This window comes from Molothrus ater, chromosome 3 (assembly GCF_012460135.2).
Source record: "Molothrus ater isolate BHLD 08-10-18 breed brown headed cowbird chromosome 3, BPBGC_Mater_1.1, whole genome shotgun sequence".
Classification (NCBI taxonomy): domain Eukaryota; kingdom Metazoa; phylum Chordata; class Aves; order Passeriformes; family Icteridae; genus Molothrus; species Molothrus ater.
This window is the reverse complement of record NC_050480.2, coordinates 103,139,079-103,151,965: the sequence shown is the minus strand read 5'-3', so window position 1 is coordinate 103,151,965 and position 12,887 is coordinate 103,139,079. Positions and strand designations below refer to the sequence as shown.

At 41.4% G+C, this 12,887-nt stretch overlaps 1 protein-coding gene across 2 annotated transcripts in view; it reads right to left on the bottom strand.

Moving 5' to 3' along the window:
• Window positions 1-11,885, bottom strand: part of KLHL32 (kelch like family member 32) — a 121,203-nt gene extending 109,318 nt beyond the window's left edge. Inside the window, exon 1 of one of the 2 annotated variants that reach the window (XM_036381184.1) lies at window positions 11,746-11,885. The gene's annotated coding sequence lies outside the window, so the exon portion shown is untranslated. Of the gene's footprint in view, window positions 1-3,226; window positions 3,245-11,745 lie in introns of those variants that run through there. The other variant, XM_036381187.1, reaches the window with a different exon arrangement.
• Window positions 11,886-12,887: the final 1,002 nt, after the last annotated feature.

The window sequence follows — 12,887 nt, the reverse complement described above, 5'->3', positions numbered from 1 at the left end:
AACAATGAATATTTTCCTAGATATGGTAGCAACAAAACTTTAAGAGAGAGCCCTGAAGAGATTTCTTCCTCCAAATCTCTTCTTCATGGACACTTGTAAGGCAAAAATAATCCCTTCATTCCTAAAAAATATTATTAAAGTACTCAAAGAAGTCAAAGCTCTAACTAAAATCGAAATATCCACAATATGTTTAGCAGAACACAGAGTTACCAAGCTTGTATTACACAGGTTTGGGTAGGGGTGTTCACTTCAGTGCTGGCTGGTTTGGATTTTCTTGGTAGTGGAAGAGAACTTACATCAAACTATTCATTTGACTAGATCTTACGTTGTTTATTGCTTTAATTGCGCACTTTATGTAGAAGATCTCACATTAGTATCTTAAATTATTTAAAAGACATTAAGATCAGAGATTAACTTTTTAATAATCACTCTCATTTGAGAGTAAAGCATTTGATTCCAGCTGCTATGAACTTTTCAACAAGCAAATACATTTGCTGACATAAAAGGGTCAACCAACTCCAAAAAAGACTGGTGACAAAATTGAACTCCCTATGTCCAACAAAACAGTATTATTCTATACTACACACTTGGCAAAATTCAAAAAAGTTAACTTGCTTGGGAGAACTCTGAATTACTCTATTTTCCTATATTATTCTTACTTATTTCAGAATCAGATGTATCAGAACACTTCCACATCAGCTGTATCAGAACACTTCCACATCACTTTTACTCCAGCTACTTTTTCATTAGTTTAGATTCCCAGCCTCTAACCCACGTGGAAGCTATCTAGGTTGCTTTTACATTTGGACCACAGCAAATAATACAATTTAAGTATATCACTGTTAGTAAACCTCTATGGGACAGGATCCTTAATATCAATTGAATTTCTACATCAAAATTAGACACAGACTGATTTAGGCAGGAAAATTCTAATTCAGGCTCTAACACCAGAGAATAGCTTTGTTGCAACCACAGGTAAGCTGTGATCAGAAAATATACACATTTTAAGTTTTGAAATAGCCAAAATAAACCAGTCATAGTGGTTTCCTTCCCTGTCACCAAATGCATCTCCTGGAATAAATCTTTACCTGAAGCTCTCACCTCACAAAAAAGAATAAAGTTTATAAGGCTGAAGATTACTGAGAGAAGCCTGAAAACATAATCTAACACCAGGCTTATGACTCCTTCTGGGGAATGTCTGAATAAATGTGATTACTTATGTCTGGGAACTGACTTTTAGACTTTGAATGCTTGAGAATGACAGTGCTAAGATTAAAAGCCATTCCATGATATAACAAGCAGAAGCTATTCATCAGCGTCCTGAGCTGGGAACAGAGACACACTGGCCCAAAAAATGCTGCCTGGCATAAAGATGGCCTGAAGCACCCCCTCCTTCCCTCCAATGGCAAAGCCCAAGGATACTGCAGATACATCCAAGGACTAAGAGGATAATTAAATTGTGCTTGATTTCTCTTTACCAAATGGCACACACACACAAGAAGCTGGATTTGAATCAGAGAATTTGCAGGGGACAGACTGCTCCTCACCTTGCCAAGGAACTGAGCCATTGCATTGTACATGATCCAGCACTCTAAGCACACATTCACTGCTGCTTTTCCATCTTTGGACAGTAAGGTGCCTAATGCAGCCAAGAATTGCAGGACTACTTCAGCCAGGTTTATTCATTTACCTCAGTTATTCAACACTACAGTCACCCCCCAGAAAGAATCAGGAGACAACTGATCTCCAATAAATAAATAAATAGATAGATAAATGAATAGATAAAGTCTGAAAGATCTCTCCCCACCTTGAAAGCACCTTAACCTGTTGATCTGACAGTGTTGCCAGTCACTGAGCATAGAGAGGCTCTTGCATCACCACTAGGACTGGCTTTACCACTAGCTTGCTCTCAGGCTAACTCTTGGTTATATTTGAAAAACAGATGCAAGTTTTTACCTCTGTATTTATACCAATTTCAAGATAATCAAATAAAAGCTCTTGCCACCTTTTTTTCAGGAGAGAAAGAGCACAATCTGCACACTAACTAGAACTAAAAGCTATTTATGAAATTCCTTCAGTAAGTGCTACTGGCAACACAAGCATCTCAAAGATGAATCAAAGTCTGATGCAGCAATACTATTAGGACTCAAAAGTTTCCCCAACTTATTACCATGTAAGTGTGGCCTTTGAAGTCTATTTCTCACAGAGAGAGAGAATAAAATTTCTGAATCAGGACTGCAGTTTACTGACCTGCAGTTCCCAAGGGATCACAACCTCACCTGCATTCCACATAGCCCAATGCAGAGACCTGCAGACATACAAGTAATTTCTCAACACGTTACTCACACAAAATACTACACCACAAATAGTGTTCCTACATACTTTGCTAATTTGTTCAGAGCTTAGTGGGTATCTCTACAGAGCACAGTCAACTTGTATGCCCTATTATAGAAGGTTTCATCTCATCTCTTCCTTCTGTAAAACATATTTCTTTTTCCTACCATCACAGTCACAAGACATTTGATTTGAGCTATTAATACAATCTCTCTGCCTACTTGGCTCCAGTGGAACCCTACAACCAAGAGATTCTATGTGAAGACCCTAAGACTGCTGAAGTTATATTTCCATTCCACACACGGAATTACTAAGAAAAAGGTTCAGCCTTAGCTATTATTTTTATTACCATTTTGTCAGCTCCATTCCAAGTCTGAGTCTAGTCTATCTTTTAAGGCTAGAGATTCTTTGGTATATTGCTGTAGTTGTATGAAAACCACAAAAAAAATTGCAAAAAAGTCAATATGAGTTATCAGCTACTAAGATACTCAGACTTTACTCAATCACAAAAACTATGTGTACAAATAAAAACAGAATATTGATTTTGGGGTTTGGTACTATTTAACTGCTTTAAAAAATCCATAAATCTATCCTTCAGCTACCCAACTGGAAACGCCCTATTGCCTACCTATCTCATTATACTGCAATGTTAGACTCAAAAAATCCCAAGAAAACAAAATAATAAGGAAAATAACTTCCTTATAGTGGGTAATAATCTCATTAAGCACTAAAAGAAGAAATTTCCTTGTGGGAAAAGGTTTGTTAGGGCATTTTTGAAAGAATTCTTTCCTTTAGCTGACTACAGCATATTAAGTGACTGTAAGATTGTTAACACTCAGAAACAGGGAGCAAATGTTCTTGGGAATATCTTGGGGAGATACAAAAGACTCACAGCAGTATTGAATGCAGTGAAGATTTTCACCCTTCTCTGAGGCTGGAGTGGATTAAAATCATTTGCCCTTCTTCTCTTTAGATTTTCTAAAGACTGAAAACAGGAGAACATGAAATGTTACAGAAATTCATCCCAGGTTCACAAACAATGTTTTTCAGTATTTGAAAATTACTTGCTTCTTTTGTTCACAGTCTCTTCTGCCTTTGCAAAGCATGAATAACAGCCCATCTTTTATTTGTTTTCAGTTTCTCACAGAACCAGTTTGTTATGACTGCTCTCTCCTACACAAAAGCTGGTCAGGGCTTCCAAACACCCTTCTGTTTATTTATGGCAAGCTGAAGTGTAAACATTTGCTTACTACAAATCAGTGCCAGAAATTGCTAAATAAACCCACTGTTTTAACACCTTTTACCCCCGACTATATAAAAGAAAACTAAACACTTACAGTCCACATGCCTTTCTCTAGTCTGCATATATTCATCACAGGTCAAAGCAACTCTCTCTTCTTTCAAGATAGAATGGGTACAAGTTCAGCTTCCATACTTCCTTCTTTTGCCTGATCTGGTTTAAGAGTGTAAGAAAGACTTCTGTGGGGCTGCTTTTTAATTTTTAGGGGGAGAGTTTCTTTATTTTTCCTTAAAGCTCTAAGAGACAGGCTGGTGATCCAATCCCCAGTGTGCCTCCACAAACAGTGATGCCAGCAAAGCACACGAGCAACAAGCTGCAGCAGGAGCGCAGAGGGACCAGGAGTACCTCAAGCCAGTACAGCTGCAGAATATTTTGTGTCGAAACAAGATGCATAAGGTGTCATAAACCCATTAGATGGAATTTTCTGATAAAGTCTGGTTCTTCTGACAGTTTTCAAATGTGTGTAACAGAGATAAAGAGATGGAAAATAACCTTAGTCGACAACAGATAGAGGGGCTTTTTCTCCCCTTCAAATAGAGGTTCTGAATTTACAGTCAAGATTTTCTTCAACCATTCCCTAGCCCTCCTTAGTCTGAAACACAACTTTACTTAGAGAAAAATTGCTCTTTCAAGGAGAAATACCTAAAATGAAGATTTTAAATAATTTTTAATCTCTGGTCTTTAATTAGGAGCAGAAATTGAATTATAAAAAGAATGGACAAGTGTTCAGACTTCTGTGCCTTCTCCAGGTCTAAGCAAAAGAAACACTTCTGTCCACACTTTTTTCTTTCCTCCCATAGACTATACCAACTAGCTCAGAAAAAAACCAAACAAAACAACAAAACCACAACAAAGTCACAAAATCCCAAACAAACAGCAGAACCCCAGCTTTCTCTCTAATATCTTTAGATCCCAGTAGCTATATTACCACGTTTTTTTTTTTCTTCCTTTTAGGTGTTCAGGGCTTGATCTGGTTTGCTATGGGCTATTTGCTGATCACACAGTAATCTCCCTCACTACCAGGGCCAAAGAATAAATACATCAGGAACTAAAGACACAGCCTATGAAAATTCACTCCTTGGGTTTCCCACAACAATTTTCAACACTCAAAGTACACAGGCCAGTGACAGGACAAAATGTAGGAACATAATGTGTAATTCACAGAATCAGCCTATGCCACTGAAGATGCTTTGACTCCTCTCCCCCTGCATGTCCCATAGTATTGCCCCAGTGCCCAGGTGACACTTGTGTTGCCACTGGTGTCATGGTACAAACCCAAAGTGACACCCCACAACAGTGCCCACAACCAGACAAAGTGCAGGCACTTGCTCTACTCCTCCAGCTCTGCAGTGTGTGCAGAGGGAGGTGGAAGGCTGGAGGTATTTATGTCTTAAACTGCTACAAATTACAACTGACAAGGTTCTGCTACTAGAGCCTTAACTCTCTTCAGCAACCCAGCAACACCACTAAAAATCAATGCAAGTCCATAGTGCAAGTGTTAGTTCTAATTAGCAAAGACAGTAAATTCAAACAGCCTGTCTTAGCAGCTTTCCAGCCTTTAAGGTAAAGTTGCACTATGGTGGATTGGGAAGCCTGGGGAAATGTGAACAGCTGCAAGGAATAAAAACTCCACTAATTTTGTGTATGACTTGTTCTCATCTGCTGTCATTTACATGCAGAGATGTGAAGCATGGAATCTGATGCCATTGTGCACTACAGACCTGATCAAAAGGTCTTAAAGATATTGAACAAATCTAATAAAAAGAAACAAAACAAACAAAAAACTAACAACCAAGGAAAAAACCAAACCCAAACAAACAAAAAACGACACAAACAAAAAAAGAAATGGCATAATTCAAACTGAATATATACCTGAGGACCCAGTCACACTGGTCCAGGAGAGCTTCCTCCTGTAATAGGTAGCCAGCCCTGGTGACCAAAACATTTTGGAGTTTGACTTACTCTCTAATGCTGAATTCCTACTTTTGTTTTGCCTCCATTCATAGTTATCCTCCCTAGTAAGCAAGCAAGCAAAGCACATCTAGTTCTTCTATTTACATTTCAGCAACATGCAAGTTTCTGCAATTCTGTGTGTTTGGAGGATGAAGCCACATACATGAAATGCAAATGGACAAGACTTGGCTTGCATTGCCATCATGCAATTTCCTACACACTTTCTCTACAAGCAAATACAGCATTTATATGCAAAAGTAACCCCAGACCACAAGAAATGCCGAGTGTACTTTAATGTAACCTCACCGGGGCTGGGAAGCCCAGCACAGCAGGGGCATGGCACACTCTCCAGTGCACTCCACAGTGCTGATGCACTAAGGCCCTGCCAGAAAGGAGGTCTGCTCCCTTCCTGTTTGTTTGTCTGAGTTTTCTACAGAAACAGAAAAAGTGAAAAAAAAGAAGTTCAGCTAAGGAATACACCAAACTGACCAAACAGGTACTTTTATCCCCACAAGAAGGCAGCACATCAGTTCAGCCTTCCTCTTGAGACCTCTATTTTGATCTCCACAGATCACTGAAGTCAAAGTCCCAGTTCTGTTCTGAAAATATCACCTCAGTTCTTTCTTTTTCGTTGTTGTTTATGCAACTAAAATATAGGTCACTGATTGAAAGGGGGCTTTCAAAACTAACAAAGAAAAGGCAAAAATCACCAGAGATGTATCCCCTCAAAAGGAGAACCATCTTCTTATTGCTTTAAAGACATAATTTTAAAATCTGTATTAGATCAGGAAAAAACTATTATTAAAGACACTGTCTTATAAATGTAGTTGTTGGGGAAAAAAACATTAAGACCAATTTTAGAAAACTTCAAAAATAAACCTGGGAAATATAAATTCCACATATCCTGATGACATTTCTTCAACCACAGGTTTTTATCTGTTTTGTCTTAATAGGCCAGGTAGAGGCACAGTTTAGCTTACAAAGGGCAGCAGCCCTTTTACTTTATTTGACCTGAAGTGAAACCTGATGGAAAATGTTTCAGACATAATAAGGCCATAAGCTTGCTCACGTCTTCTTCAAAATGTGTTATTAATCTAAGTAATGCTGTTTGCACTTAAACAATCACTTTAAGAAAACTAACAAAACATACAGGATGGAAATCAAGCCTTAACAACAATGCAGAAATGGACCTCAATAACTCTGAGATATGATACCTTCAAAACAAAACCCTCCTGTAATCCAAACTAGTGATGCCGAGAATTTTTTCCAACAGGTTTCTTACGGAAGATTAGAATGAAAGGTTATTCTCGAGCCATAAGGGGTTAAAAAAATTGAAGAGTTTACTACTGAGAGGAAAAATCTAGGATCATAAGATCCATCCTAAACAATCACAGCACTCAGGAAAAACAGAAAAGTAAACTGGGCTCCAACATTACAATATCTATACTGTCAAATACCACCACTATATGTATCATTCCTGTCAGGAAAAACAAAGACAGATGGTTGTAGAAAAAGACACTCTTCAGAACAACCTTAACTTTCACGTACTGACGAATCAAAATATTTACAATATTTATCCCCCTACAGAGCTCATTCCCTACAATTAAAGCTCTTCTAAACTGCCACAGCATATTGCTACGGAAATTTTGGCAGAACAAATCCTTAATTTACATAACTCTTGAGAGTAGTCACCTAAATTCGAGCAAGAAAAATAATGCATTCTCAAATATTATTGATGTTGTGAAGCCTCTGATTTATTTTATTCATAATTATTTACATATTTCATTGCTTTCTCATCAGAGGGAAATATCCAACTGTCAATAGCAAGGTCAACAGCTTCCAACTGGCATGAGTGTGACTGGAATTTGCACAGCATTCACTACTGAATGTCACTTTCTGAAACAGCATCTTTGTCGTCTCAAGCCAAAGGAGAGCTGTATTTCAAAGATCTAACAGTGGATGTAGGGGCATAAAGACCCCTTGGTACTGCCCCAGTTCCCACAAGCTCTCTGCCCTGAGTGACCTCACTGCCACTAACAGCAAGGAGCACAAAAGGTCTCCTAATGCAGGTACCTCATCTGTGAAAACCCCTGCCCCAGAAAGGAAGACAAACCTTGCAGGTCCACAGCAAGCCCAGCAATGGACTCCAGTGTTGAATCTTAGCTTAGAGCAAATTTTTATAGTTAAAATGCAATTAAAACATATCTGATACATCTTGACAGAACATTTTTCTAGCATCTAGAACACAGACTAGCACCTGCCCAGATCCTTTCTGGCCTACATTAGGAATTTCCCTTTCTATAAAGGTCAGGCAGATTCAGGGTGGCTGATCCACATGCGAACACACAGAACCAGGAATTTCAAAGCTCTCCTGGTCTCCCAGTTTAAACTGTCAAACTCCAACATAATTGCTTCATTTCCTTCTCTTGAAGCTACCTCCCAGAGCAGCCTCTAGTCACCGAAATTTCTTCAGGCTTAGCAGGAATGCCCCTCAAAAAATGGTCTCCTAAGTATGTTTCTTCTCAATTTGAAGGTTCTAACTGTTCAAAGTCCAAAATTCAGCCAGGGCTAAAACCCACACATGAGACAAAATTAAAAAAAAATTAAAACAATCACAAGACCATGTGAAGGATTTCTACTCTTTACTTATTTTCAGTAATCAGAATTTGATCCTAAAATTTCAAAAATCTCTTGGGAATAAAAGCATCCCATCTACAAGCAGACAGTCATGCAATATAGTATGCACGTGGAATGCCAGAGCAGCAGACCTCATTTTATTTCATAAGCAGTCAAAAAGCCATCACAGTCAGAACACAAAGAAATGAGGGTTTAGAAATCACTATGTCAAGGATCCTGACTTTCACTACTAAGGATAAGCGTCAGTTAATTCAACAAATTTGAGGGGATATACTACTTCTACCAGTTAGTAATATGAGGGTGGGTTTGGGCTTTTTTTTTTTGTGTGGGGAATAAACTGTAAAAAAATTAAAAATTAGGTTTATAAAAATTCACTAATTTCTTAGGAAAATCTTATAATTTTTAGCCTTGAAAAAATTCAAACATAAGACTCTCTCCACTTCTGCAATCAGAGTAGTCAGAGTAATGGAAGTCCTAAGAGCAGAGAACACTGGCAAGTATCATATCAAAGTCTTAGATAGATGGGACATATGAAGGATAATTCTTTTTTTCAATAAAAGAATTAAAATGCGACAAATACGTGGTTGCTGTAGGTAAGTATAATTACACAGCATGATGTTTTTGTTTTGCTAGTTTTTCCCAATAACTGTCATCTGTTCTCACACAAGTGATTAAATTAATTTCATTTTTCACTTAATCCAATTTCCACTTCTAGTTCAATTTATAATCATCACTTCCCCATGCTAGCGTGGAATTAAATTGCCGTCATTCTTGACCATTAAGCACATCATATTCCAGTCAGCAGAATCAATCAAAAATACCACAGCAGTGCCATGGATTTCTTATTAAATACATTCCTTTTTGCTGCTTTGTAGAAGCTGATCATCAGTGTCAGAAGCTGTTACACCAAGTTCTGACTTTTCAGGCAAAAGAAATATATTCTGAATCAAAAATAGACAACAAAAAAGTCTTTTTTTTAAATGAACACAGCACTTTCTCTGTTCAAATTGCACTTACTTTACTTTTTAAGTGCCCACTGAAGAAATTACCCATGCCAGCGTAAATTTCCATCTGCTACTGATCTTGTAACCATACTTCTCCTTACTGTAAGATCAAAAGTTACTGCTCCCCTTAATAAAAAGAAAGGGAAAAAAAACCAAAACAAAACCACCTCCCTTCTTGCTACTCAAATTTCTTTGTATGTTCAAATTCAAATCCTGGGTGAAATTCACTTACACAATCAGCAATACACAGACTTTTCAACAGAAGTTGCCATCTTAAACACAGTTGTTCGTGTCCTGTTTTAAAAAGAAGACAAGACTGAACAAAGATTACAACTCCACTAAAAGATCAGAAGGAATCTCATAATTCTTGTCCAAGGCAAGATTCTACACTATTTGTTCAGAGTCAGTTTGAAGCACAGTCACTTCCAAGCTCGCTTTCATAAAAACACATCCATAAATTAAGTTTCTGCATGGTCATCTTTACTTTTAAAATATTCCATTGTATTCTGACACTAAAAACAGTGGTTAATTTCATCTTGTGTGTGGTTCATGCTGAGCTACAAAGTGTTAAATAAAGAACACTTCCATTTCCATATTAAAATTCCTCCTAACAGCATTTTCTCCCGTTTAGATTTGAATGAAAGGTATACCTGCCAATCTAACTGGACCATTTTCAAAGAAACCCCAAGGCAACTTCTTTCCCTCTTGACATATTAGGAGTCTACAATCTTTGCCCCATCTGCCAATTCAATAGCTGCCCAAATGTACATTTTGTCCATGCATGCCTATACAGGAATTAACAGGGCCTTTTGTTGCTTGTATGTACAGTATAACACAATATTTTTACAAACATTGTAGACACCTAAAAAAAATTAAAAATCTTCTGCTTAGGAGATGCTAATGGGTACAACTGTATTATTTTTAGTGTCCTACTAATCAAGAGCTTATTATTCTCTAACAGTTTCTGAGAATACCCATACCTAGCATAGTACTTTGTACATAATAACTGTAAAGTGCTTTGTGTCAAATGTGTCACAGTGTCAAATTATTCACAGTCTGAAAAACAGGCAAAAGATTAAAGGAGTTTTCCTGGAGCACTTCCAAAGTAAAGAAAAAATTTCTCAGTAATCATCTGTAAAGTTGGATAATACAAGGAGATGTGACTGAGTAGCTATATATATATGGGTGGCTTTTTAAGCATCTGTGGTAACTGTATTACTTATTCAGTACATCACTGGATTTCTGTAGGATCTATTTAAACAACAAATACGGTTTTCAGATAAAAACTCTGAAGAATTGAACACGCCTCAGCGGTCTTGCTCCTGCCAACTGCTTTATGGAGGCAGATCCCAGATTCAACAGGAATTGGCAGGGCTCCAGTAATCCTTTACCCTATGTGCTACAGTTAACAGGATTGTGGCCTCTGGGTCTGCTCCTGGTCTTTTCACGACTGAACAAATGCTGCCATGAACATTTACTCAAACAAGACTAACCCCAACTTTCTTCTGAAACGTTTGCAAGATACTTTCCCAGCCCTACAAAATTGGAAAAATTCATGACAAGCTTTAAAAACTATAGTCACGCGATTTGCTATGATCAACGTCTGTAGCTTATTTCCCCGCGGTAAGACTCAAACCATAATTCCATTTCTTTCCCATTTTATTGTGGCGTCTGGTGCCAAGCACGCTGCTTCCCCGTGTTTCGGTGTGACAGCCACGGATCAGCTGTCACCCCGACCCCGCTCGCTCCGCGGGCGGAATCCACCCCGCACCGGTGGCCGGGGAGAGCGGCAGCAACGAGCTGAGCAATCTGCAACCTGCGGCATCGGCAGAATTGCTCCAGATGGAACGAACGGGAAATTTCCTGCCGGGAACCGAATCTTTCCCCACCATCAGCTGCAACCACCTGAGCAGCACCTTTTCAATCGCGAGGGCTGCAGATCCAATGTTCCAGCAATCAGGGTGCCTGGATCATTTGCAGCTGCGAGCTCCCGCATATTTAAACGCCGGAGAGGAGCAAGAGGTTGATTTTCGTCAGTCAAACGAGTAGCTTCGAGTGCCGGCACACGAGAGCGCAGCTCGCACCGAGCTGCCTCACAGCGCCCGTGTCGCGGCGGCAGAGCCATCCATGTTTCACCGAGCCGCCGCCAGCCCGGCACCTGCGGCACGTCCCCGCACAACCCCGCGGGAGCGGCACTCACGGCGTCCCGGAGCCACCCCGGGCTCGGGCTCATCCTCCCCCCACGGCCGCTCCCCGCCGCCTCCTACGCGGAGCCGAGGGCCGGCGGGAGCGCCGCTCGCTGCCCGGGGGCGCCCCGGCGGCCGGAGCCGCCGCTTGACCCGTCTCCCTGGCAACGGAGACACTCGCCCTCGCCACCCCCTACTCCCCAGCGGAGCCCCCTTCCCCAGCGCAGCGGGGCTGAGCGCCCGGGGCCGCAGGGCACGACCGGCGGCCGCCCCCCGCCCCGGTCCCGGTTAGGTAACGCGGGCGCCGCCGCGGGCCCGGCCGCTCGCTCACCTCGGGCAGGTGCCGGGGCCGCGCACGGCGGTGGCGGCGCCGCCTCTCCTCTCCGCTCCTCTCCGCCCCGCTCCGCTCCGACGGCAGCGGGGGGACGAGCTGCGGGCCAGCAGCTCCCGCGCCGCAGAGCCGCCGTCCCGGCTGTGCCGCTCCGGTGCCCGAGCAGGAGGAGCTTCCCCGCCCCGCCCAGTGCGCAGCGGCGGCCCGGGAGGGCCGCACCTGCCGGAGGAGGAGGAGGAGGCAGGGGCGGTGTGTCGCCGCTCCCGGGGCCGTGGAGGGCCGCCAGCGCAGCCCGCCGTGCCCCCGTGAGGCAAAGGCCGCCAGCGCTGCTCACCCGCCGGGGCCACGGCCCTGCGGGAGCGCTGGAGGGGAAAAGGCCTGGTTGAGTGAGCCCTTGAAGTAGCGCTAAGTTTGTAGGAAGAGCACCTGCGAGGCGGGATGACGACGGGGTCAGGAGGGCTGGCAGGGGGGCATTTGGGAAGAAGGATTTTAGGACAAGAGATACGGCTGGAAAGGATGAGGTCTCTGCAGCGTCAGGATCAGAGCACTACATCCTAGGATATTAAGGCATCACTGCTTTATCATCCTGTTATGGGGTTTAATGTGAATTTTTAAAAATCTTAAGTGTGAAAGTGATGAGGAACATCTGTCTGAGATACAAGTGCTGTGCCACTGTGTATTTTTCCAAATGCCATCTTTGCAGGGACGCAGGATCCAGCTCTGCAGTGAGGCTCAGTAACAATGCTGTTCTTTCAGCCTCACCTCATGAAACTGACAGGTGGCGAGAACTTTTCTTCCTGCACCCTCTAACCAGTCCCATGGTTATGAAGAACATTCAGGAAAATTAAAAAATAAATCTGATCATTAGCGATCCACTCATAATCAGCAAAACTGGAACGTGCTTTAATATATAGGAGAAAATATAATTTTGAGAATTGCACAGAGTACCTCTACTTTTGAGCAGTTTTCATCTTGCTACTGGATATTCTTAGGAGTTTAGTTTCTGTTTTCTGATCTGGGAAGTTAATACAAAACCAGTAGATCCCAAGAATCTCTGCCTCCATCTCCAACATACCTCTGTATTATATTTTACATACATGTCACATCAGAGGAGTTCATATCTTTTTCAGATGACAATTCCT